Raw genomic sequence first — 23,656 nt, 5'->3', positions numbered from 1 at the left:
ATTGTAAATCATATTTTCGATCAAGATGTTGATGATTAAAATTGGTCAATTAGTTATGGAGATAATTGATGTGTTTGATTAATTCGTTTTTTGTGTTTTAATCAAAATCCTTAAATATTTAAAATCGGGCATTTCGACAACCGCATTCAGCCAGACACAAACTTTCGATTGAGATATAAAACATTAAAATTCGTCAAACCGTTCTTTAATTATAATAATAATAATAGCTTTATTGAAACAAAGTACCATGGTACAGTATTGACGTGAAAAGAAAAGAGAATAATTAAGAATATTCACATGTCATAAAGGAAATACAAATTACAAATAATAAAAATGTAACAATAACAATATTCTTGCAGAGTATAGTATTCATTCTCCAAAATGAAATTCTTGACAGTAATTCGAAACTGTTTTACTTCCATGCTTCTTGTTTCCCATGGTAGTGCGTTATACAGTGTGTTAATTAATTATCGTACCCGACGTGATCATTGCAAGTATGCAACCTATATCACAGTGCAATACGCATCATACGCAAATCGCGTATTGCAATAAAAATACTGTGCTATTGGTTGCATACTTGTAATGATGACGTCGGGTACGATAATTAATTAACACACTGTATAATTTGAGGGCTATATAATCGTATGTGTTTCGTGATTTGACCACTCGGTGGTATGGAGTCACAATATTTTCTTTGTATCGGGTGTTGTGTTCGTGGTTGTCTGCGTTTTTCAGCATCAAATCTTTATTATTGTGAGTATATTCCAGACAGGAGCGTATAAAACAGCACGGCAAGATAAGTATTTTTAATTTTTTAAATTTGGTTCTACAATTCTCTTAATTTTTTAGTCCAGCCAGTATCCGAACAGCCTTTTTTTGCATAACAAAAATGGCTATAGTTGATTTAAATTATTTTTTTTATATTGGGGGCTAGACTTTCGGGCGTTCATACGTGCATACACAACGAGCCGAACACGGTGTCATTCCGAGGGCTGTACATGGTTAACGGAAGAGCATTAAAATCGGGCATTTTGTGATTTCGATAGAAGAAACTATGACGAATCGAATGACGTATAGATCTTGATCATCGAGTACATCGTTTACGAGTTATCACCACTTAAAAAGATCATTTTTCTGTTATTTTCGAGTACCTTCGCATTATTTTGGCGTTTTAACGGAATTCGAGAGAGATTTCGAATCGGGCATTATTATCGTATTGTCCAAAGATTAAGCTTTCGAATGAGACATTGTTTATCGAAATCGGTTGACTGGTTCTCTTGTTATAATCAAAATACTATACATGTAAAATCCTATCTAATTGGGGGCTAGAAAAATTGGAGGCTAAGTTTGCATAGGTCGAGATATGAATGTCTCCCTACGCTTTTCAATTTCGCAATTAGGTAGATTAAAGAATTTTTGTAAACGCATTAAAATCCGTTTATCTTGTTTAAAGAGGCCCGCGGATAAAATCGTCCATAAATTTACACGGTTGGTCATAAATTCGCGCTTTCAAGCTTGCCCCCAAGCACGGTCGCTCTCGCACGCATCCGCGCGGTTAGTTAAATATGCATCCTACTTGTCCATACGTATGGCAAAGAAGAAGAAAGAGAAGAAGTAAAAACTGAAAACCCGCATTCCGCAATTCCATAATTCCCGCGACGCGGGCAAAATACGACCACCAGAACAAACCGCCAGCGCGTAGTAGTGTGGTACACGTGTACTAAAACCCGGGGTACTCGGTCCCGACGTCGGCAATTTAGCAGACGTCGGGGACGGCACTTGGAGACATGATTTAGTATGGACGGGGTCCGGACTACGGGAAAAAATGGCGACAATCCGGTCTCAAATTGTGATTAACCCGTGTCGCCGACCCAACAACTAACATTTTCTCCGAGGTCATGGGCCAAGACACCAACCTAACGGAACCAATAATTAACTATATACCAAGAAAAGACAACGAAACAAGTGTTTATAAATATCTTTCGCTGACATTATCATAATAATATATTATTTTCTTTTCAAAATTAACAAAAATTAATTTTTGAAAAGATTTAATTCGCAATTATTTTACAATAAAATGTACTTACATCCTTATCGTGACTTAAAGTGCTTTTACCTATTACACACCATCCCATTTTTCTATGTCACAGTATCTTCACAATCTTAACAAGCTCATTTACTTACTCGATAAATATCTTCCTCTTAAAGCAGGATTTTCTAAGAAACCACCTATACCGTAGTTATCCGATACAATAAACTTTATACAATAATGAGAAAAATGTTATTTTGTACGTGTATAAAAGGAGTTACAAGTCGCTAAGTAATTTAATTAACACCACGTTTAAATGATTTGAATGGTATTATTATAATTTTGTGTTTGATAAGTTACCTCTCAAAAAAGTTGCAACTATTATAGAAAATTACAACTAAGGAATGTGTGGTATGGACACAGAATAACCAAAAATGACACTGATGTCGATTCGTTTGATGTCAGCATCTCGTTTTATGATCTCGATTTAAACTTCGCCATCTTATCGCGAGAAACCATAGGCGCGATGAACGTACAATGAATGAGAGTGAGACAACTTAATTTACCACCAACAGCAGCAACACCTTGCTTCCTCGCCAGTGTCGCTTCTGGTTATTCTGTGGTATGGATCTTGATGATAAGACAATTGCGATTGAAATCACTCTTCTATTAAGCGATCACTACTAAATTCTTTCACACGTGCAGGGCATTAAAAACACATATCCAAAAGTAATATCCCAAGAAGTTAAGATAATTCTTTTGTTGATTACCTTCCAAAACTGAGAGGTTTGGCGCATATTCTTCAAGTGAATTTAATAATAACTTTATATGTTCTTTACATATCTTCGAGATGTTGCTATATTCCAGAATGAGCTAGTACTGTGTTTGCCCATATATATCTGATCATCAGCACGGATTTATGGCTGGTCGTTCAACTATGACTAATTTAGCAGAGATAACGCAGTTCATCAGTGAGCACATGGATAAACGGTAACAAGTTGATATAATTTACACAGATTTTAGATCATGGAATACTTTTTTCTTAACTCTGCAGTCTTGGATTTACCAATGATTTCGTGGATTTAATTGCTATGTGAGTTACAACGGTTTTAAATCTGATACGTTTACTGCTGGCTCTGGTGTTCCACAGGGTCCCTTCTTTTCAATGTTTATCTGAGTGATCTATTACGACGACTTGATTGTAATATGCTTGTTTACGCCGATGACTTAAAGATATTCGCTCGTGTAAAATCCCCTGAAGACTCTTACAGCGCAATCTGAACATTATCAGTTCCTGGTCTGTACAGAATGGAATTGATCTTAATATAACTAAATGCGTTGTTATATCTTACACAAGGTGTAATAACCCAATAATGTTACATATTGTGTGAGAGTTGAAGCAATACGCAGAGAATGTGCTATTCGAGATCTGGGTGTCTTATACGATGAGTTGCAATTGAAAGACCATGTTAACGCGACAGTAAAGTCAGCCTCTGGTGCATTGAGTTTTATCATCAGGCAATGTAAAAAATTTAACAACGTAATCGCATTAACAGTACTTTTCTAAGCGTTTGTTCGTACAAAATTGGAATATGGTTCCTTGGTTTGATATCCTTGTTATACTTCTCACCAGCTCATGCTCGAGAGAGTGCAGAAGAGGTTCTTAAAATATTTGCATTTTAAAACAGTTCGCAGTGAGGTGTTGACTACGTTGCGCTTTTGGAAGAATTTAACTTTTCATCTTGGGACAATCGTAGAGAAGATGCTAGTAGAAAATTTTTATCGAACATCGTCAATTGCTCGAATTGGATTCATTATACCTGGTATCAGAAGTAGCAACACATACCGAGTGCCGATCGCTACGACCAACGTTCTGGTGAACGAAAAATTTACCACTTAAACTATATATATTGTGACATATTATTGTTATTATTTTTATTTTTTATAATTTTTGGTCTAAATTTACCTGATTTGTTATTAATTTTTGTTTTATCCGCTTCACATCTTACTTTACTTTTTCTTTCTTTGTTGTGCATTATCCTATAATTGGGTCTTGTTGTTGGATAATACAGAGCCAATAATCGTATAAAAGATACTATCAACATGAACTTTGTTAAAAAGATAATGAAATGTTAAAGAAAAGACAAGCCCAATGAAAACGTAATATACAAAATTTCAATTTAATTTTCCCCAAAAAAACGCTGTGATTATGAAATGTATGAAATACAATTATTATTAAGAACTTGAAAGATGGATAGGTCCCAAAATGAAGCAACGACAAATAGTTATAAGTATATCGATTGTGGAAAATGAACACGAATGATTACAGCAAAATCATTTTTCTTACGTATGAGTTGTTAAACAAGAGGCGAGTAAATAAGAGATGCCGAAGAAGAAGAGTATATCTGAGCACAATAGTTGTTCTTAAGAGTCAAGCATTTTGATAAAATGAAAGAAGGCTATAATCATCTCCCATAGAAGGAGCTAGAAGCAACTGACTTAAGTTGTGTTAAAGTTCGAAGAAAAGTTGCTCTAATTTATTTAGTGTCCACATAATCCTGTTTTAATATACATGAGTTCTATGATTGTGTAGGAACGTTTTGCTCTTAACTAAAAATAGACCAAAAATAGCATTTTGGTAATGTTGTTTACGTTCATGTTCACATCATTGGAAAACTTTTCATCTAAAATACGAAGTATTTAATTTGAATAAGAGAGTATAGAATTGCTAAATACTCCTTAGAAAACTTTAGTACTGTTGGATCAAATATTGTTGCCACATCTCAACGTGAAGATAATATCACAAGCTATTTTTCAAAGTGGCATAGCTGAGAAATTTTATGGTCACTGCCGAATTCCTTGGTATTCTTTTGGACGTTGTCAATACCTAGCATAACCAGTTAGATAACCAATTATGAGCGATAATTCAAGTCGTTATGTGTACTATTCCATATGTTTTCTTCCACATGTCTTCTGTAGTCACAGCCATGACAGCAGTATCATTGGTAAAAGTGGCTATCGTATCATGCTCTAATTCAGGAATATCACTAGGACAGAGCTTACTTCATTTTTCGTGAAGTTCTTCAGTCACAATTCATCGAAAGCTTTATCCCTCATCCTTCATCCTGGAATTATATGAATTATATGGATTATATTTTTATCTTCGATCGAGCAGTTTTGAAATTGTAGGAAGCAGGGAGATTGGCCTGTAAGATGAAACTTCACTTGGTGGTTCCGGATTTAAGAATTATTATCATTTCAGGTATTCTTCATATCATTCTATCATAATAAGATAGGTGACTATTGATTTACATGGGAGGTTTTTCAAAATTTCTCCCGCAATTAGTCAATCCCTGAAGCTTTTTTCGGATTAATATTTCGGCCGTAAATGACCTTGGCTTAATCACACGAATCTCTCCCTAATATTGGCTGAGGTCGCTTACGGTCAAGGTACTGCAATATGCGTTATCTAATTTTATTCAAAACGTATAAAATTAACTATAATCCTACAATTTAAAAGAAGAAACATTTTACCTGATAACCTTTTGTTATTCATCGGCCAGAAAGACAATTTTACCTATAATAGTTAACAAGCTTAAGTACTTTGAGGACATCTTTCTAAAGTTGAATTGCAAACAATAAAAATTTATATTCAAACATTTCTGGTTCATTCCAGACCTTCTAGGAAGTTAACATATTGTTCTTTTCTTGTGGATTTCCTCGATGGCCAATAGTGATACTATTGGTAATAAAGCTATCATTGTAACGTTAAAACTTTTTGATAATAGAACGTATTTTTTCGACCTGTATTTCTACTGATTGGTATATTTCTTGTAAATTTATAATGGATTCCCTTGTTATGACTGTACTTCTGCCTTTTGTTGTATTGTCTAGGTGGCAAGCTTGTTTTTTCAATTGTTGCTGCAGTTCTTTGCTGCTGTAGTGCAGCTAAAGAACATCTTTTGATTTGACACATTGCGATGATACGTGTTTACCTGTACATCTAACACATCTTGATTGTGTTATATTAATATGTTTTATATCAAATATATTTCTGACATCTTTACTGAATGATTAAACTATTTAATTAATGATGTGCGATGATATGCGTCCTCTTATACAACGTTTGCATCCGGTGATATGGAGAAATGAAAATTCTTAGACAGAATAACAGGCTGTTGTTCGTACTATTTCAGTTGCTCATTTGATGACCATCTGTTTTTGTTGATAAATGGAGAGAAATGGAATAATCTGGAAATTGGTAGACCCTCGTTAAATTCATCAATTCTCCCACTTCTCAAGAAATGACAGTTGTTGACTCCCCCTAATGCAAACACACTGTAGTATAAACAAGCACTTTAAGTAGTATGACTTATTAATGACCTTCTCTGTCATGATTCTTAACAAAAATCCCTAAATTAGAAACTGTAAAAACTGAATTTTCCGTTGTAGATTCGTTCCTAATAAGTATGTGTGTTAAAAAGTTTCAAAAGATTTCTCAAAGATTTTTATTATTTTTCCAATAAGCTTCAAAAAGGGTCCATATTTAAAAAAGATTAACTTTTTTATATTTCATATTTATACTCAAAATACCCGATCTATTTTTACAAGCTTAACGTTCGTTTAAAAACTTTTTGCAAAAACTTACTGGGATCTAATGTCACGTGAAAATTTACAATGGAAATTCGTTCCGTACATTGGCATTTCAAATTAGCCATCCGCGGTTTGTTCAAAAAATTTTCTTCACCGCGTGAAATACAATTACCAACGACCGAAAAGTGAAGTGAAAGAGTATCTAAAAGAAAATAACGACGTTTTAAAAATCTCAGCTATCTTGTCACATTATGCCACGATGGTAACAATTTCCATTTGGAAACTTGGTAATTCGATGTTTAGACTTTTTGGAAACCGGTGATGTGCCATCTGGTGTCCGTGGGTATGGAAATGACGCCCCCGCTTCGTCGCCACCGACCGTTATTTGGTCGTTTGCCGTCAGAAAAGGGGACGTTTGATGCCCCGTCGAGTTCCTTTGGAGACAGGGCACATCAAACGATAGTTTGGGGGTGCGAATTGCGTTTGTATCGGAGAAAATTTTATGCAAATATCCGAATATTCCTAACTTTTTAACGGCTTTTGTATGAAGAAGAAGAGATGTAGAAGAAGAGAATAGGTGGCAAACTAGAAGTTCGCGTTTGCCTTTGAAACGACTCGAGCGAGCTTTATTATGTACATCTTCGCAGCACAAAAAGGAACGGAAGACTTCTTTGAATTATTACAGGTAACCCAGTGTTTAGTTTTTGCATTTGAATCATTTATCTTTATTTTTTCTAAACGAAGAAAAAGTTGTAGTTCTTTTATCTCAATTATTAATTAACAAAAACATAGTACAAGGAACTACATAATCCATAGGAATTTAAGAGCTTTTAGTTGCTCGCCATTCGAGCAAATAAGTACGCTTTTAGACCGATTTTCTGAGCCACTAAGACCCTTATCGCACTCGACTAAAGCACCTAACCAGTTGATTAATCGATTTATTGCGGGTTGAGTAGTGATAAAAAGCCGAGATTCGACCGACCTTATTTATTCGAATCTCCTTCTCTTCCCCCTTTCTTCTTCAACTTCTTCGTCGTTTCACCATTTTCGAGAAGCTAAAGATATAGGCAATTAATTCTTTCGACCAAAGCAATTAACACCCGGCGGAAAATCGATTCCAACACCGAAGCTTAACGGCTAATTATCTCATCCGACAACAAGATAAGGATAAAGAGATCGTCGACGATTTCATTTTTAGTTATTTTTTCATCCCTTGATTCGTTCTTTCTCTCTGATGTGTACTTTTTTTTCGTTGACGTGAGGAAAGCTCCCGTAATTGGGAGTTAAAACGTCTTGAGCGGTGCTCGCTGTAACGGGGCGACAAAAACTTCGTCAATTCGTAATGGGGCAGTGAAGTTAAGTGCTCCATACACGGCTGAATTACTCTCGCAGCAAGTTGTTAATGTTAAAGACGTGGGTAACAGCGATGTTTACCTGAAGTTCTTCACATTAATATGTAGTTATGCGAGAGTTATTAACAAGGTACGAGTAGAAATTTGTATCCAAATAATATATTTTTAGGATAAAAAAACGAAATAAAAGAAAAGTCAAAAATATGCGAATTGGAATTTTAATAAATTATTGTACAAATTTCGATTGGAATAAAAAAAGTTGAAATAAAAATGTAAAATTGTGTATTATCCAAAGGGATATAGTGTATAGTCGCCGGCGGAAACATTTTAAATAAAATTACCACACAAACAGAGGGGACAATATTCAATAAATGCAAATAAATTAGCCGTAATTAAAATATGCAGCGAGTGCGCAAAAACATTTCATTCCGTTTCAAATATTGTCCGAAAGGGTTGCTCGAAAAAAGCGCCGAATATTAATATGTAATCGAGGGGGCAGGGGGGATATACGTTCCCGCGAGCGGAGTGGACCGGCCACAATGTACTAATTTAAAAAATTTAATTAATTTTAAATGGAACAAAAAGCGGTCCGACCGTTCCGCGGCGATATTTTTAAATTGCTAATTAAAAATGAATAAAATTGATAAAGTTGCGAGCGGCGCGACTGGGCTAAAAGGGGACCGCGGGTATGCGAGGGGGTGCAACCGAATACCCCCCTTCGACCCCTTTAAATCCTACACCACCCCGACCTACTATGTATACGCCCCGGGGCACCCCGTTCGGAAAATATCATATTTGAATTTTATTTTATTGTACGCGTTTTTCAATAATGCTTCAGCGTCGGGAATTGTTTTAATGTTAATTAAATCCGGCCGGGAGGATGGCGGGTGGGAAATGGTAGCGAACGCAGAACCGAAGGGGTGTCGAGGGGACGACGGATCGGTGTCGATAACTTTTCGGCGCCGCTGCCCGAATCGCGTTTTTTGTTTTGTTTGCGCTGCGGTTCCCCAACTTTTTTAATTGCAACTAGACAATTTACCGATAACGAGCCCGGAATTTTCCAACGGCAATTCGCGCCGCGCGTTAATGAGCTCCTCCGCTCGCATTACCAGCTAAAGTACCTAATTTCGCGCTAAAACTAATTAAAACGAAAAACCGAATGACGGTTGTTAAACCACCTCCAAACCCAACCCAACTTTACTTTCTCGGAGTTCCGATTGATTTACTTCACTCTTATTTCTTTTATTTTCCCCAAGCAATTTCAACAAAAGATTAATTATATCTTATCACGAACGCTGTATAATTTTCAAATAACTATCATAATATTTTCCTATCTACATAATTTCACCTCCAACTATTTCATTAATTCATATGTTTAATTGATTCCTTGAAATGACTCATAAGTATATAGAGACATAATTAGCGTTGTTTTATAGACGAATACGACCACACTGAGTTATGAAATGGTCTTCCTGCAAGTACTCGAGCTCATGAAAATTAACTCGTTATTTCTTGACTTGTTGAAACTGTATCTGTACCACATCGATGAATATAAACGCGAATAGGGACTCGTCCACTAATAACACTGATGGATAAAAATGAAGTTTTAATTGGTCACATGAACTTCTTTATCATTTTTTACTTTATTTTGACTCTCTAAGGTGGAAAACACGTACAGAAAAAATTTTACACCCAAATTTTTTTTGTGACAGGAACTTTACTGAGACTTTATTTACAATTAAACTAAAAAATATGTTGCTTAATATTAAAAGATAAGATTTTCTGGAGTATTTGGCTTGATGTCAATTTAAATAAAAACAAATTTTTCCTCTTTCTTGCTTTTTTATTTTATTGTATTTCTATATCGATTTCGAGGAAACAATCCTCATCTTCAGTAGAATCTTACATAAAATTTAAACATTATGATATAAAATCAAAACTTAAAAAATTTACTTACTTTCAATTCAGTTGAAAAAATATATTAAACATTAAATCCAACACATCATCCAAAGTAAAACTTCAACAATTTTAATCTAAACTTGAAACTTTTTCCTTATATATAATTGAATAAATACAATAGAACATCAAAAAATCAAAATTCATAAACCAAAAATCAAAACACATTTAAACAAAATCCAAATAATACAAAACAAATCATGCGTTTACAGTTGACAAGATAAACGAAAAATGACTGAAGGTCAAAAGGAACAAACAAGAAAGAAACTGGTATTTATCCTGAATAACACTATCTATATTTAAATTTAAAATCCTTTAATAAAGCAAAAATAGGCTCTGTATTGATTTGTATTTGATCATTTAATAAATTATGATTTTGATTGTGTTTATACTTTAAACTTTCTAAAATTTCAAGCAAATCCAATTTTTGACCTTTATTACATTTGTGTATTAATTTAGTTTCTTTGTATTTAATTTTATGTCCTGTTTCCATTTTATGTTTATAAACATTAGAATTATTTTTAATTTCATGTTCTCTGATACGTGTTTCCAATCTCCTTCCTGTCTGTCCTATGTAAATGCTATTACAATTATTACATTCTATCGAATATACGCCACATTCTTTTTTTATATCTATTTCTTTTTTATTGTTATAATTTGATAATAATTTTAAAATTCTGTTATTATTAGAATATGCCAGAGAGATATCATATCTGGAGAATAGGTGTTGCATAGTTGAAGTATATTGATTGTAGATTATAGGTTTATATGTCAGATATGAGTTTTTTACCTTAGTATTTAACGGATCTTTTTGTTTTATAATTCTACAAAAAAGTCTATCTATAGAACTTTTTGGAAAACCATTATTGTTAGCTATTGTTAGTTTCTTTGTCAAGTGGATAATCTAATATTCTGTTGATTAAAAATCTAAAATTTGCAAATTTCTGATTGTGTGGGTGGTATGAATTGTAGGGGATAGTAGTTAAAGAATTTGTAGGTTTCCTGAAAATACTGTATTTAATTTTGTTTTCTATTGTTTTAGTTAAAGTAAGGTCCAACAAATCTAATGAATTGTCCTTTTATATTTCCATGGTAAATTTTAATTTTTCATGTATGTTGTTTAGATACTTTAAAAATTGTTCCAATTGTGAAATGTCTCCCTTCCAAATGCAAAACACGTCATCTACATATCTACACCAAAATTTAATGTTTTCTTCAAATACATCGTTATGATTAAGAATCATATTTTTCTCAATAAAATCTAGATATATATCTGAGATTAATCCTGATAAGGGCATGCATCAGGGCATGTATTTGGCTTGAGGCTGGTTCCTTGCACAAAATCTGCCAACATAGGAGGATTCCATTTGTCCTGGTATTGTTTTTCCATTCTAGAAATATTCTTTCTCCATGTTCGTCGCTAGTGTTTGATCTTCAAAAACTTTTTTGCCAAAAACGATTTTTTATGTTTATGCTAAATAAAACTTTTTTTCAAAAAACTAAACAAACTAAGGAAGAAACCACTGTTCTATTTGCAAAAATCGCATGAGTACTCTTCATAGTCGTCGCAATTTTGACATTTTACCCAGCCATCATCTGATTTGGAGTTTGAGTAAAGTTCCGTACGAACTTAAAATATTTCTGAACTGCAGGTGTATTAAAGTAGCTTGATATTTGGACTTTTTTAACTTACCTTTTTTTCTTGTTCTGATTGCATCGATGGTCCATGTGATTTCGCCAATTCAAACGCCAATGTTCTGAAGTTATTTAGTTAGAAACCAAGTAATTGTACCTCCATAAAAAATATACTGCTAGTTCTTCATCTTGTTCTAGAGAAAATGTTGGTGTGCGACTCAATTTTTTCTTCGACGACGAAGAGAGTTGTACAAGGAATTTCAAACTGTTTGGAAGCCCTATTTTACCCTCTTATACTTCCTCCACTGCTTGATACATATTTTCAGTTATATCAGTTTAAAAGAAGTTTGAGACTATTACTTTTTTTTTGATTCATACAAAGATGACACTTTTAGAGCATCATTACTTGGTCTCCAGTCAGAACTAAAATATTATAAAACATAAAACAAAAACTTCACTTTTTTCGATACAAGTATTTTCTCTCAGACTTGCAATAACGTCACTATTGTGGTTTGCAACACTGAACAACAGATCGTATGATTCTAATTTGATGATCAGCAGGTGATAAAAGACATTATACATAAAATTTAAACGGTTGTGTTCCTTTGAATTGAGAAAATTTTTTATCAAACCTAATTTTATATGTAAAGGTGGTAAAAGTACTCTAGTGGGCTCGACAAGAAGGAGGTTGAAAACATTTTTTCTTTCTTGCTGCACCAATTTCACGTTTTCATAAGTTTCGTTTATACCGGAACCATGTGCTACTGGAACAGAGGAAAATCTATTTCGATTATGCAACAGTACAGCTTTTAAACTGTTTTTTTGACGAATCTACAAACAAACGCCAATCTTATAGTTCAAATCGAAAAGAAATCGAATAACGACATACCTTAGTGTATGGATGAAGCAAATTCCATTCTTTCAATCTAGATCCTAATAGTTCAGACTGCTTTTTTGACATTTTAAGTCGCCAAGCAGATCGTAAAGATCAACTTGAGTTAGTAAATAAAATAGCCTTACTATCAAGTACGTAGGTTTTATCATCAATTTTATCTGCAATTGCACTACATGAAGGCAAATTGATGGCATGATTTGCAGAGTCATTTATCTGATTTGGCACTGCAGGTATAGGTAATCCAGCAGTTTTGACCCCATATCAGGTAACAAATCCTTATCTTGACGAGCCACAGAGAAGCCAAAAATTTCGTCCCTGACTTTTGAAAGTTAACCACATAGTTAACACGTAGCAAAAACTATAAGGTTGAATAATACACTTCTTTCGCATGTTGAGAAACTAACAAGGATTAGCTTATGTATCCTAAACTTACAATTTAACATTGTTTTGAATGAAAATTTGCTATGCGCCTATACCTACAGTATTAGCGGAATAATTTGTGTTTTGTAATGAGATTATGTAGTAAAGTAATAATTAGCATTTAGAATCCTTGTGACAAAAAGCTTGTCGATTAGTGTAATCTTTAATTTAGATTAAAGATATTTGAGATCCAGCATGTATATCTTTCTTATTGATTACAAACTATGATCAATATGGTCAAATGTGATATTTTCAATAAGATACTGCTCTCATACCGCTCATGATGTATGTGTGATGACTACAAGTTTTTGTTAACTCATTTATATGAACTGCTGATAGGGGATTCAAGGTTGGCTGTGTTTTCTGCTTCAAAAATGTGCTGCTGAGGATCCACTGAAAATTCTTAAATTGTAACTATTGCGAACAAAATTTGGTCTATTAACAAAAAAGAAAACTAGGTAATTCTAAATCCTAACCTAAATTATAATTACGATCAAAATTGGAAAATCCACCTTAGTATAAATTATGTTAGATTCGTGTTCGGACAGGAAAGAATTATTTGCAGTATCCCAACGTAATTCCAAGCTACATAACGTATCGTCGAGCATCAATGCAATATATTGATCCAGTTGATTTTCAAATTGATTGATTCTCATGCCACAAAGTCTCCCATTTTCAGAATATTTTACACATCTTGAATTTAACTATGGGTTTCGATATCGTTTATATTACCAGCTTAAGCACGTTTGCAGCGAACGATTCTTTAGACCCAACATAACAGTTTCGTATTCGATATTATCGCTGAGATCCTCAAACGTTATTAGTTTGTAAGCATACTGCTTACCGAACTTCCTCTTCCATAGATTAATTTGACCAGCTGTGTGGCATGTACCACCATCCTGTTGGGACCACATATCACTGATGACCATATGATGTTGTATCAAGTGCATCCAATTCTAGTCAATAATAGTTTTTCAACTTGATCGTAATATGGGAAAAATCCATATCACATGGTTTCGTTTTGTTTTTGTCCAATAATGCATATTTTGTTTATTTTTGCCAAATTGAGTTCAAATTGTTCATCAAGTTTGTTTGCCAATTTAGGATTTTCTTCAAACTTCAGCAGATTCCAGCCTGATTCGCTTCGGCGCATTAAGTGATCAATAGGCTTAAGTTCTTGAGTTCATGTGGTGTTGTGGATCTTAGCTTACACCCTTATCTTCATACGAAAAATTTGATATAAAGTGGTTTGAGAGTTCCCGATATCTATGAACGTGTGGAATTGATTGATTTGGCTCATTATGATTTTTTGACACTATGATTTTGTTAACTAATAGTGAATTGTGAATGCAATCTATTGACACCTGTTTCAAAAATCGGATTGTGAAATGGTACTATACATAATTGGTATGCTGGTTAACTTTCATGTTCTCCCACAGAATTTGCTAAAAGTGGCGGTTCTTTGGATTGACTATGATCTAACTGATTTTTTCTATATAACGATGAATTCGAAACTGCTGTCGTTTTGAATTCATTAAAATATTTGGAAGATTTTCCTGAAATTTTGAGGTATTTTGGGGACCATGAAAGTTTCTTCCAAATTTTGTTGTTATACTTGTGAAGAGTACTGCACGACTGATTTTATGATAGTTTGATCGTGCGACTTTTATTGGTGTCTAAGAGGTTCATTCCATCTTTGACGGAAAATTGAAATTAATGACTCCTCTTGAACGCATTTTAGTTGCGGTGCAGAGTATTATAACGTCACTTAGAACAGAAATTTGTAAGATACCTTCTATTGTGTGATTTCATGCAGTAAGAAAAGTTTTAATCTTAGAAAACGTAGCAGAGCTTTTATTATTAACCAATTGTTTAAAGATTTGGTATCGAGTTTATGAATAATCAAATAAACAAGAACAAAGTCTCTATTGCTTCCATTACTTGATCAATAAGTTGTTTAATTTCAGTAGATGAGTCTTAATAACCGTGACTACTTCAATTAATAGTAACAGCCATTAGGCATCTGATTATGTTATCATAAAACCACACATTCTTCATTTGGTACCTACAACGATTACACTCTGGAGATATTTCTCTTTTATTCCTCTGTATACTGGTGAACCAGTTATCTACTGTAACACATCTATTTGTTCTCTTTATTAAATGACACATTTAACCACATTATTCAGAAAATTGCTTATCGTAAATAACGCTTAGCCTATTTGTTAACGTAAACTTTATGGTATAATTTGTTGCAGCGTTATCTAAATCAAAACTTTTTTACTATATTTATTAGGTTTGCCTCAAGTTTTTATTAATTTATACAAAAGTGTGCTGAATGTAGCGCAGTTGTTTCTTCCCACAATTGTAGTCACTATATATTTTTTTCTTTAAGATACCATTTTTATAAAACAACTGGAGTGGCTAACACCAAATTTACTCCCTATTTTATGTAGCACTAACAGGCTAACAACATATTCAAGACACTTATCGTAACAAGATGAAATATTGAAATATTAAATGAAAAAAGGGGCGGTAATTTTAAAAGGCGAAAATCGTGGGTACTTTTATAAAAAAAATAATCGTTTGTTTTAGAAATATGAAATAAATTATAAAAAATATATGTAGAACTACTCACCTTGCAATCTTAAAATTTATATAACCTACCCACAAATATTCGTCAAAAAGCTCCCTTTTTCAATTCCAAACTAATCTTTTAAACCTTAAAAATAAAAATATCGTGTAAACTAACCTCAAATATTCTTCTATAAGCATGAAATGTTTCAATTCTTAAATCCCAACAGGTTCGAAAAAAAATTCCTTAGCTCATATTCAAAAGTGTTAAATTATATCGACGATTTACAATATTTTGCGTAAAAAATGTAAAAATGATCGTAATGATCAATTTATATAAAATGCTATCAAAAAGCTAAAAGTATCCTCTAGATCAGTATAAGTCTTTCAAGCGTCATATTTTTTTCATATACATTTAACATTTTCTTATTTTACAATTATTTATCGCTAAAAACACTGTGGAGACTCTGCAGATCAATTTATTTAACTATTCCTTATTGTTATAGTATTAGTTATCACATTCGCCTTGCATATCATGAATAATGGGGTCTATATCCATCATGCTGAAGCCACATAGATCGTCTTAGCTGTAAACCTAAATCTTCGAGAAGTGATAGTAGTTTCTCACCCACAAAGATTTTGTATTTTCCTTCATTCTTACTGTTGAAGCTTATTAATAAATTGTAATACGTAACCAGTGAGGATTTTCCGCTTACCAATAATGCATATATTTACAATAATTAGGCGATGTTAGTCAATTCCATGAAGTTGTTGGAGCTACGACTTACTAATAAAATATTATTTATAGCTATGTAAGATAAATTGTTATTTACCAGAATAGTGATAATACGAAAGGAATTATGAGGAATGTGTTGAACAGCAATTAATATAACAATTTTTTATTTCAAGTACTTGAAAAAAGTTACTTAATTTTATACTATAATTTATTTTTTATATAATGTAAATCTGTGTTTGATAAAATAATTGGTAATTTCAAACTTATTACGTTGTACAACTTCTAGTTAAGCAATTTAATTGAAATTTTACATCAAAATGTTTTTCGACAACTCGGTTATACTTACGTTTGAACCGTGAATGACCGTTTCACGCGATAACTAGAACCATTTCCAATCAAAAACATCCCAGCTAGCCCGAATACACTCTCTCGAAATTACTTTTCACGATTCGGCGTACACATCACACAATTAGCTATACCATAGTACGTCAATTCGAATCTCAAATTTTCTCAAAATTCACCAACCCAGTTTGGTTCATCACAAATTCGTATCTCGAATTTAAAATTCCTCCTTATTTCTGTATATTAATTATTTCCAAATAATTACATTTTGAAGTAACTTTTTGATGCGTTTGCTATTAAATGTTGTTTAACGTTGTATGACTTAATGGGTAGAAATTGTACTCTATATCTTTTCAAGTTTAAATCGACACTAATGCAAATCAAATTGATGTTTATCAAAGTTAAATTGTAAGTTCCATTCAATAAATGGTATTAATACAAAATGCTTAGTATTGCTTGAAACGCAAAATACTAATGAGGGGATTGTAGACTGCACAACGACACAATTTAGTAGAAATCCAGTACCAAAAAGAAAAGGGCAAAAAAAATTTAGAGTATGAGCTTCTCGTTTCTTTGAATTAAAATTGAAGAAACGTGGATTTCAGCTTGTCAGCTAATGTTAGAACTCGAACTCATTCAATTATCTGTCACCAATTAAGACATCGTGACGTCAAGTATTACAGAAAATTTATACACGATTGAAAAGGCTATCGAAATAAAAGCTTATGTAGAGAGATTCGAAATTATATTAATAGAATTTATATTAATTGAAAAACTTGTTTCGCAATTTTATAAATTAATTCTTTTGCCCTTCAAGCAAAATTCCTCTTACTTGATCTTAAACACTCCGGCAGAAAGTAATGATAGGTATTTTGCATTAATTTGCCATAAAACTAAATCTGAATATTTCAAAGTTATGCCATGCGCCTATTAAAGACTTGTGAATTCAGGATTTTGCTTGAGACTCTGCAATTTATACCACACTGGTACTAGATTAAGCACCACAAGTTGCAGAGCTTCAATTCTATATGGCCTCGACAATTAAAAACTAATAATTATCTCAAACAATACAAGTTGCAGCGCTACGGACACAAACGACCTTGACTAAATTTGGAAGTGATATTGTAAAACTTTGTTTAATTAGTCCGAAGCATTGCAATTGATATCACACCTATACTATTGCACAAGACTTTGCAGTGCCTCGACCATAACTACTGGCTAAACCATTAACAAAAAATGTATGATTTTTTCTGATTACGTCAAGGTCACTTGCGACCGAGCCGCTGTAGTTGATACCATATACACCCAAAACTGCTTACACATTGCATTCATTATCCATCCTAAATTTAACTAAGCTGTCTCGATATAATTGCAATTCTATTCTGAGTTTAGCCCAGATCGTTTACAGCCGAACTGCTGAAATACGTAGTAAGCGACCCCGGTTTAATCAAATACATTTTCACCATAATAGCGTTAAGTCATAGATTCTCTACTCTAAATGTAAGTGTTACTTCAATGTGTTAGTTAAATGTCAGGTTACTTGTGGCTAATGGGTTGAAATTTGATTTGCCAGACTTACTACAGATATGGTAAGAACTGCAATGTCTTAATCAAGATAAATCTTATATCCTCTCTTGTAAATTCAGCCGAGGTCGCTTGTGGCCAAGCCGCTGCAATATATTGACTATTTTTGGATTGTTATGATATTAATTGTAGAGCCTCGGCTGCAACCCGCCCATACTTCATCATACTAATTCTTTCATTTTCAGTTATGAGTTAAGCCAAGGTCGCTTGTAGCTAAGGCGCTACAATGGATTGACCATTTTTGGGTTGACATGACATTAATTGTAGAGGTTCGGCCGCAATCAGCCCTGGCACAATCAGGTTAAATTTTACATTCTCTATTATTAGCTAAGCTCAGGTCGTTTCCAAGCAGGCGTTGCAATATATTAACCTTTTTTGGGTTGATATGATATTAATTGTTGAACTATTAATACCACCAAGTCAACTCTATCTAAATGAACTATTAAGATAGTTACTAATTACTGTCTGGACGTATATCAGATGGTCTTGGGCACGGGCATAGCACATTCTACTGACTTCGACTGGAATTTATTGTACACGTTGGTCAAGAAATCAGAAAAGTGCAGAATAACATGTTAATGCAGTTAACATCAGAATCTTGCTGATAGGACTTAATATATTGAACACCATGTTATTTGGATGAACAAATTCATATAACTCCAATAAATTTGATTCAGTTACCGACTAAAAAATTATAGATCTTAAAGAATCAACATACACAACGTTAACGATACTCGAAAGACTTTGGCAAAAGTTAATAACTCCTTGGAATGATTGAAAATGAACACTCATATGACGCGTACCTGGACTTCGATAGCTCATTAATCATCATATAGCCTTAACTTCTTCCCAATTTGATCATGTACATTTGTACTACAAGACCCAGAAAAAAATAATAGCAAAACTGGCGAACCAGGAATTTGGAGCTAATCGTCTATACCAGCGTTTCTTAAACTGTGTTCCGCGGAACTCTGGGATTCCGTGGAAAACACTCAACAGTTTTGTGAATCGTACGTGATACGTTTTACACAACATCAGCTTCAACGTCTAACTGTTTTAAAAACATAGTGATGAAAACAACGACACCGATACAAATCAAGTCGCCTCAAAAGAAAACAGCAAAGTTCTTCCAAATAGCTCTATGGCTCCAGCTAAGATGCGTCGATATTTGGAATCTGTTCATGGGAACCTTAAAGAAAAAAAATGTTGAATTTTCAAGCGAAAGTGTGAGGAACTTGTAAAATTAAAAACATTTATGGGTCAAACCACAAAAACGATTAATGAAAAAGGAACTGAGGCTTCTTACTTGGTCAGTTAGCAAATAGCTCAACGCGGTGATTATTATTATTGCTGCCGGGCTGAGGAGGGCGGCCCCTCTCGTTACCGCGACCTATAAGATCTATTGTAACTTTAGCCCTCCAATGGTTTAGGGCAAATGTAGGTCTTTAATGAACCTTAGTATTGTCCTAAGGTCTTGAACCTTTATGTCGGTAGGTAACAGGGTAGTTTTACCGAAGACGTTGTGCCTTAGACGTCCTCTGGCGACGCAATTGCACAGTATATGTTCAGCAGTTTCTGACTCGTCGTTGCATAGTCGACAAGTTTGATCCTCAGCTTGTCCAATGTGGAAGAGGTGGTATTTTAGGGGCACATGGCCGGTTAGGTAGCCTGAGAGCGTTCTTAGATCCCCTTTGCTGAGGCATAAAACCTCTTTGGTTTTGTTTTGCGACGGAGTTATCATACTCTTCGCTTGTCTGTGACCTGGAAGTTCTTTCCAGCGTAAGGCTATCTTTGAAGCCTCCCAGTTGTTGATTATTTGTTTTAGGTGGCTTTTTTGTAGTCCACATCCAGGTTGGGGTCCAATGAAGGGCGTGTTTGCTGCCTCAACGCGGTGAAGCCTCAATTGCGGAAAATCTAATAAAACCTTTCGATATAGAGATGGTATAATGTATGTTAGATGAAAAATTAGCAGAAAAAATAGGTAAGATCCTTCTATCGAATAACACGATAGCTCAGCGCATCAGAAATTTAGCAACCAATATAAAGAATGAACTTACTTTTCGCCTGAAATTATGCAAATGTCCATTACAAATGGACGAATCTACCGATGTAGCTGGACTGGCAATATTAATTGTCATCGTTAGGTACCAGCATGAAAACGCAGTATCAGAGGATCTTCTGTTATGCAAATCTCTATCAACACATACTACTGGACTAGAAATATTTAGTCTCCTAAAGTCTTTTCTTGAACACAATGAAATACCATGAGACAACTGCATCGATATCTGTACAGATAGAGCAAAAACCATAAGTGGCACAATTAATGGGGCTGTACAGCTAATTGAAAATATCGCCAAAAACTGTTCTAGCAGTCACTGTATGCTTCATAGGCAGGCCTTGCTGCAAAGAAATTATCCCCCAGTTATAAGAAGGTGGTCAAAATCATTAATTTCATAAAATCTCGGCCTCTAAGTAATCGTTTATTCAATATCTCTTCTGTACATGCTGAAGTCAGATGGTTGTCACGAGGAAAGATACTAACCCTTTTTCTTTAAACTAAGGGACGAAGTACGTACTTTTTTAGAACATAATTTCGAATTGAAAGATCGATTATTTGATAAAAATTGGCTGCTTAAAATTGCATGTTTAAGCGACATTTTTACGAAGATCAATAATCTTAATTTAACACTTCAAGGCAAACAGGTAAATTTATTTAGTGCTACCGGAAAATTCTTGCTTTCAAAAAAAAGATAAAATTTTGGATAATTTGTGTGCGCTCCAATGAATATGATAGCTTCCTAACTATAAAAGATTTTTTGGAAGAGGAAAAGTTTGAAATAGGGCAGACTTTTAATGAATATTTTCCGAATGACAGGCAGATTAAATATCAAGAAGAACTATGGATTAAAAATCCATTCATTATCAATACACGACCTTCGACCATGTCGTCAAAAAGATATGAAACTTTGATTGAAATGACATCTCATTCATCGTTGCAAGAAAAATTTAAATCAATGCCGTTAGTGCAATCTTGGTGCAGTTTGAAGGATGAATATCCTCAATTGTCGCAAAAGGGCGTGTTGGCACTTTTACCATTTGCTACTACATCTACAGTGTGTTAATTAATTATCGTACCCGACGTCATCATTGCAAGTATGCAACCAATATCACAATGCAATACGTATCATACGCAAATCGCGTATTGCAATAAAAATACTGTAATATTGGTTGCATACTTGCAATGATGACGTCGGGTACAATAATTAATTAACACACTGTATGTGTGAAATGGGATTCTCAGTTTATGTGTCTACAAAATATAAATATCGCAACAAACTTGACGCCGAACCTGACATGAGAATTCAACTTTTATCTATAAAGCCTAACATTAAGTAAACGTTGTTTTAATAACTTTTATATTAATTTTGAAAGTACTTTTTGAAGCAAATAAATATTATTTAAAATAATTCTAATTATTGAATGATAACAGGGTTCCACGATAAATGTGCTCATTAAAAAAGGTTCCACTCATCAAAAAATTTAAGAAACGCTGATCTATACCCATAGCTCACTCTAAGCCGACAAAGCTTTGACAGATCTGAATTTAGTATATAAACGCTCGATTTTTAATTTTACATTTTTTATGAAAGTAATAAGTAAAATCGATGGTATCAATATGCTTGTTGGGTTGCATTTTAGGTTGCCATTCTGTTGAAGAATAATTAATTTTCAAACAAATATAGAGTTAACCCGAAAGTCTGCTTCTCACGTTTTGTCAATAATATAAAAATAAAAGGAGTATAATTTACTTTATAATTCGTATATGCAGAATCACTTAATTACACTTAAGTGCCGTTTTAATTTCCTTATACAGCATTAACGGTGAGGAGTTGGGGAGGTCAAATAAATGACTAGCCTGATGTCATCTTTACTTCGAGTTATTTATTTGCATTATCGTAATTTTAATATCTTTAACATCTTCTTCTATTCCCTCAGAAAATTCTTATACATTATTCATTGGAATTTAAAGAATTGTAAAAATGATTTAAAAATACAAATTCAAAGAAGTACTTGATAATAAAGTTTATTTTTCTTAGAAACAACTTAATATTTATTATACGCATTGAAACACCCTGTAGATATATGGTTATACCTTGTGCTTTTTTTAAACGGTTCTTTCCTTGGTTGGCTGCGATATTTCAATAATAATTTATGCGATGTCCCGGCCACCATGTAGCCGTAGCAGGAGCAGCAGCAACAGCGGCGGCGGTCAACCGCCACACACCTCGCTATAGAAGAAGAGGAAGACGAAGACGAAGAAGAAAACCAGTCATATTAAGAAGTTCCGTACCTGGGACCCATACACGTGAGACGGCGAGGTCTTAATAATAAATATGGCGCGGCGCGTATAAGTATAATTAAAATTCGCACGCCACGTTATTAATTGGATTACCGATGGATTTATCGCCTTTGTTTTGGCACGTCCGCGAGGGGTCTCCCCTGAGAAGACCCTTAATTAACGACACCGTTTAATTAAACTGATTTACCGTCGAACGGCGTCTTCGCTTACGCCGGGGGCCGTTTGTTTTATTTCGTCGGTTTCCGGACCACGGCGACCGAGAACCAAACAGGGCGCTATATAGAGCGAGAGAGAGAGACAACAAGATAAGAACCGTGTCCGGGACGTGTCAGAACGGTTATTGGCTTAATTGGTTTAAGTCGAATGCGTAATCTCTGGTGATAAATTCCAAAACGGACCTCAGAGGCGTTCGTATGCGTGTTGCGACGATGCGTTATTAATTATTTCGATCGGGTAATACATAACAGGACGTTCAATTATAATTAATATACTCAACTAAGAAGCTAACCACACCAACAGTTTCATTTTATTACTACATACCTACTAACTAAATGTTAACAATTTCTTTATACATATACTATATTAATAGATAATTATTTTATGGATGAAATAAAATAAACAACAGGAAATCAATTATTATTCGAACGGTTTTCTAACAGTTATTAAGTATGATTTTGTCATAATTAAAGGTGCGAGCGTTGTTGTGAAATTGAATAGAAATCACTAAACCTTCTCCCGTCTTTCGTCTCTCCCCCACATCTCAGTAATAGAATAAACGAGAGAGCTTTGAAATGGGTCGCGAACCGGCCCCGCGGCAATCTTGCAAACGAAACCTCATATTTATTGTGACGGCGAAAAGAAAGTTCGGGCCATCGAGTTCTCCGCAAGAGAGAAACTGTTGCGCAATAGAAGAAACTCGAATCAACCTCGATGACTTTTTAGAAAATAAAATTTAAAAAGCTAAGAATTGAAACGTAAAAATGTAAAGCAATAAAACTGGGAAATCCCGAATCAGTGTGTGTGTTTATTTTGTTCAGCGGCAGTTAGCGACGGGCAAAAATGGCCTGGAGTTCGTCTACCTACTACCTTCCTACGACCACCACGTTATTGTGGGGTGCTTTCTACCCCCACCATTCTAAAAATTCTCTCCTCGTGGCATGACATTGGGGTTGCGGAGCTT

General features: G+C 34.1%; 1 protein-coding gene across 4 annotated transcripts in view; it reads left to right on the top strand.

Annotated features, from left to right (window-relative positions):
* The window catches only part of LOC111422683 (LIM domain only protein 3), a 284,619-nt gene that overhangs the window by 203,122 nt on the left and 57,841 nt on the right, over positions 1-23,656 (top strand). The gene's annotated exons all lie outside the window — the stretch shown is intronic.

The sequence above is a fragment of the Onthophagus taurus genome, chromosome 6 (genome assembly GCF_036711975.1).
Source record: "Onthophagus taurus isolate NC chromosome 6, IU_Otau_3.0, whole genome shotgun sequence".
Classification (NCBI taxonomy): domain Eukaryota; kingdom Metazoa; phylum Arthropoda; class Insecta; order Coleoptera; family Scarabaeidae; genus Onthophagus; species Onthophagus taurus.
This window is presented reverse-complemented; position numbering and strand designations above follow the sequence as displayed.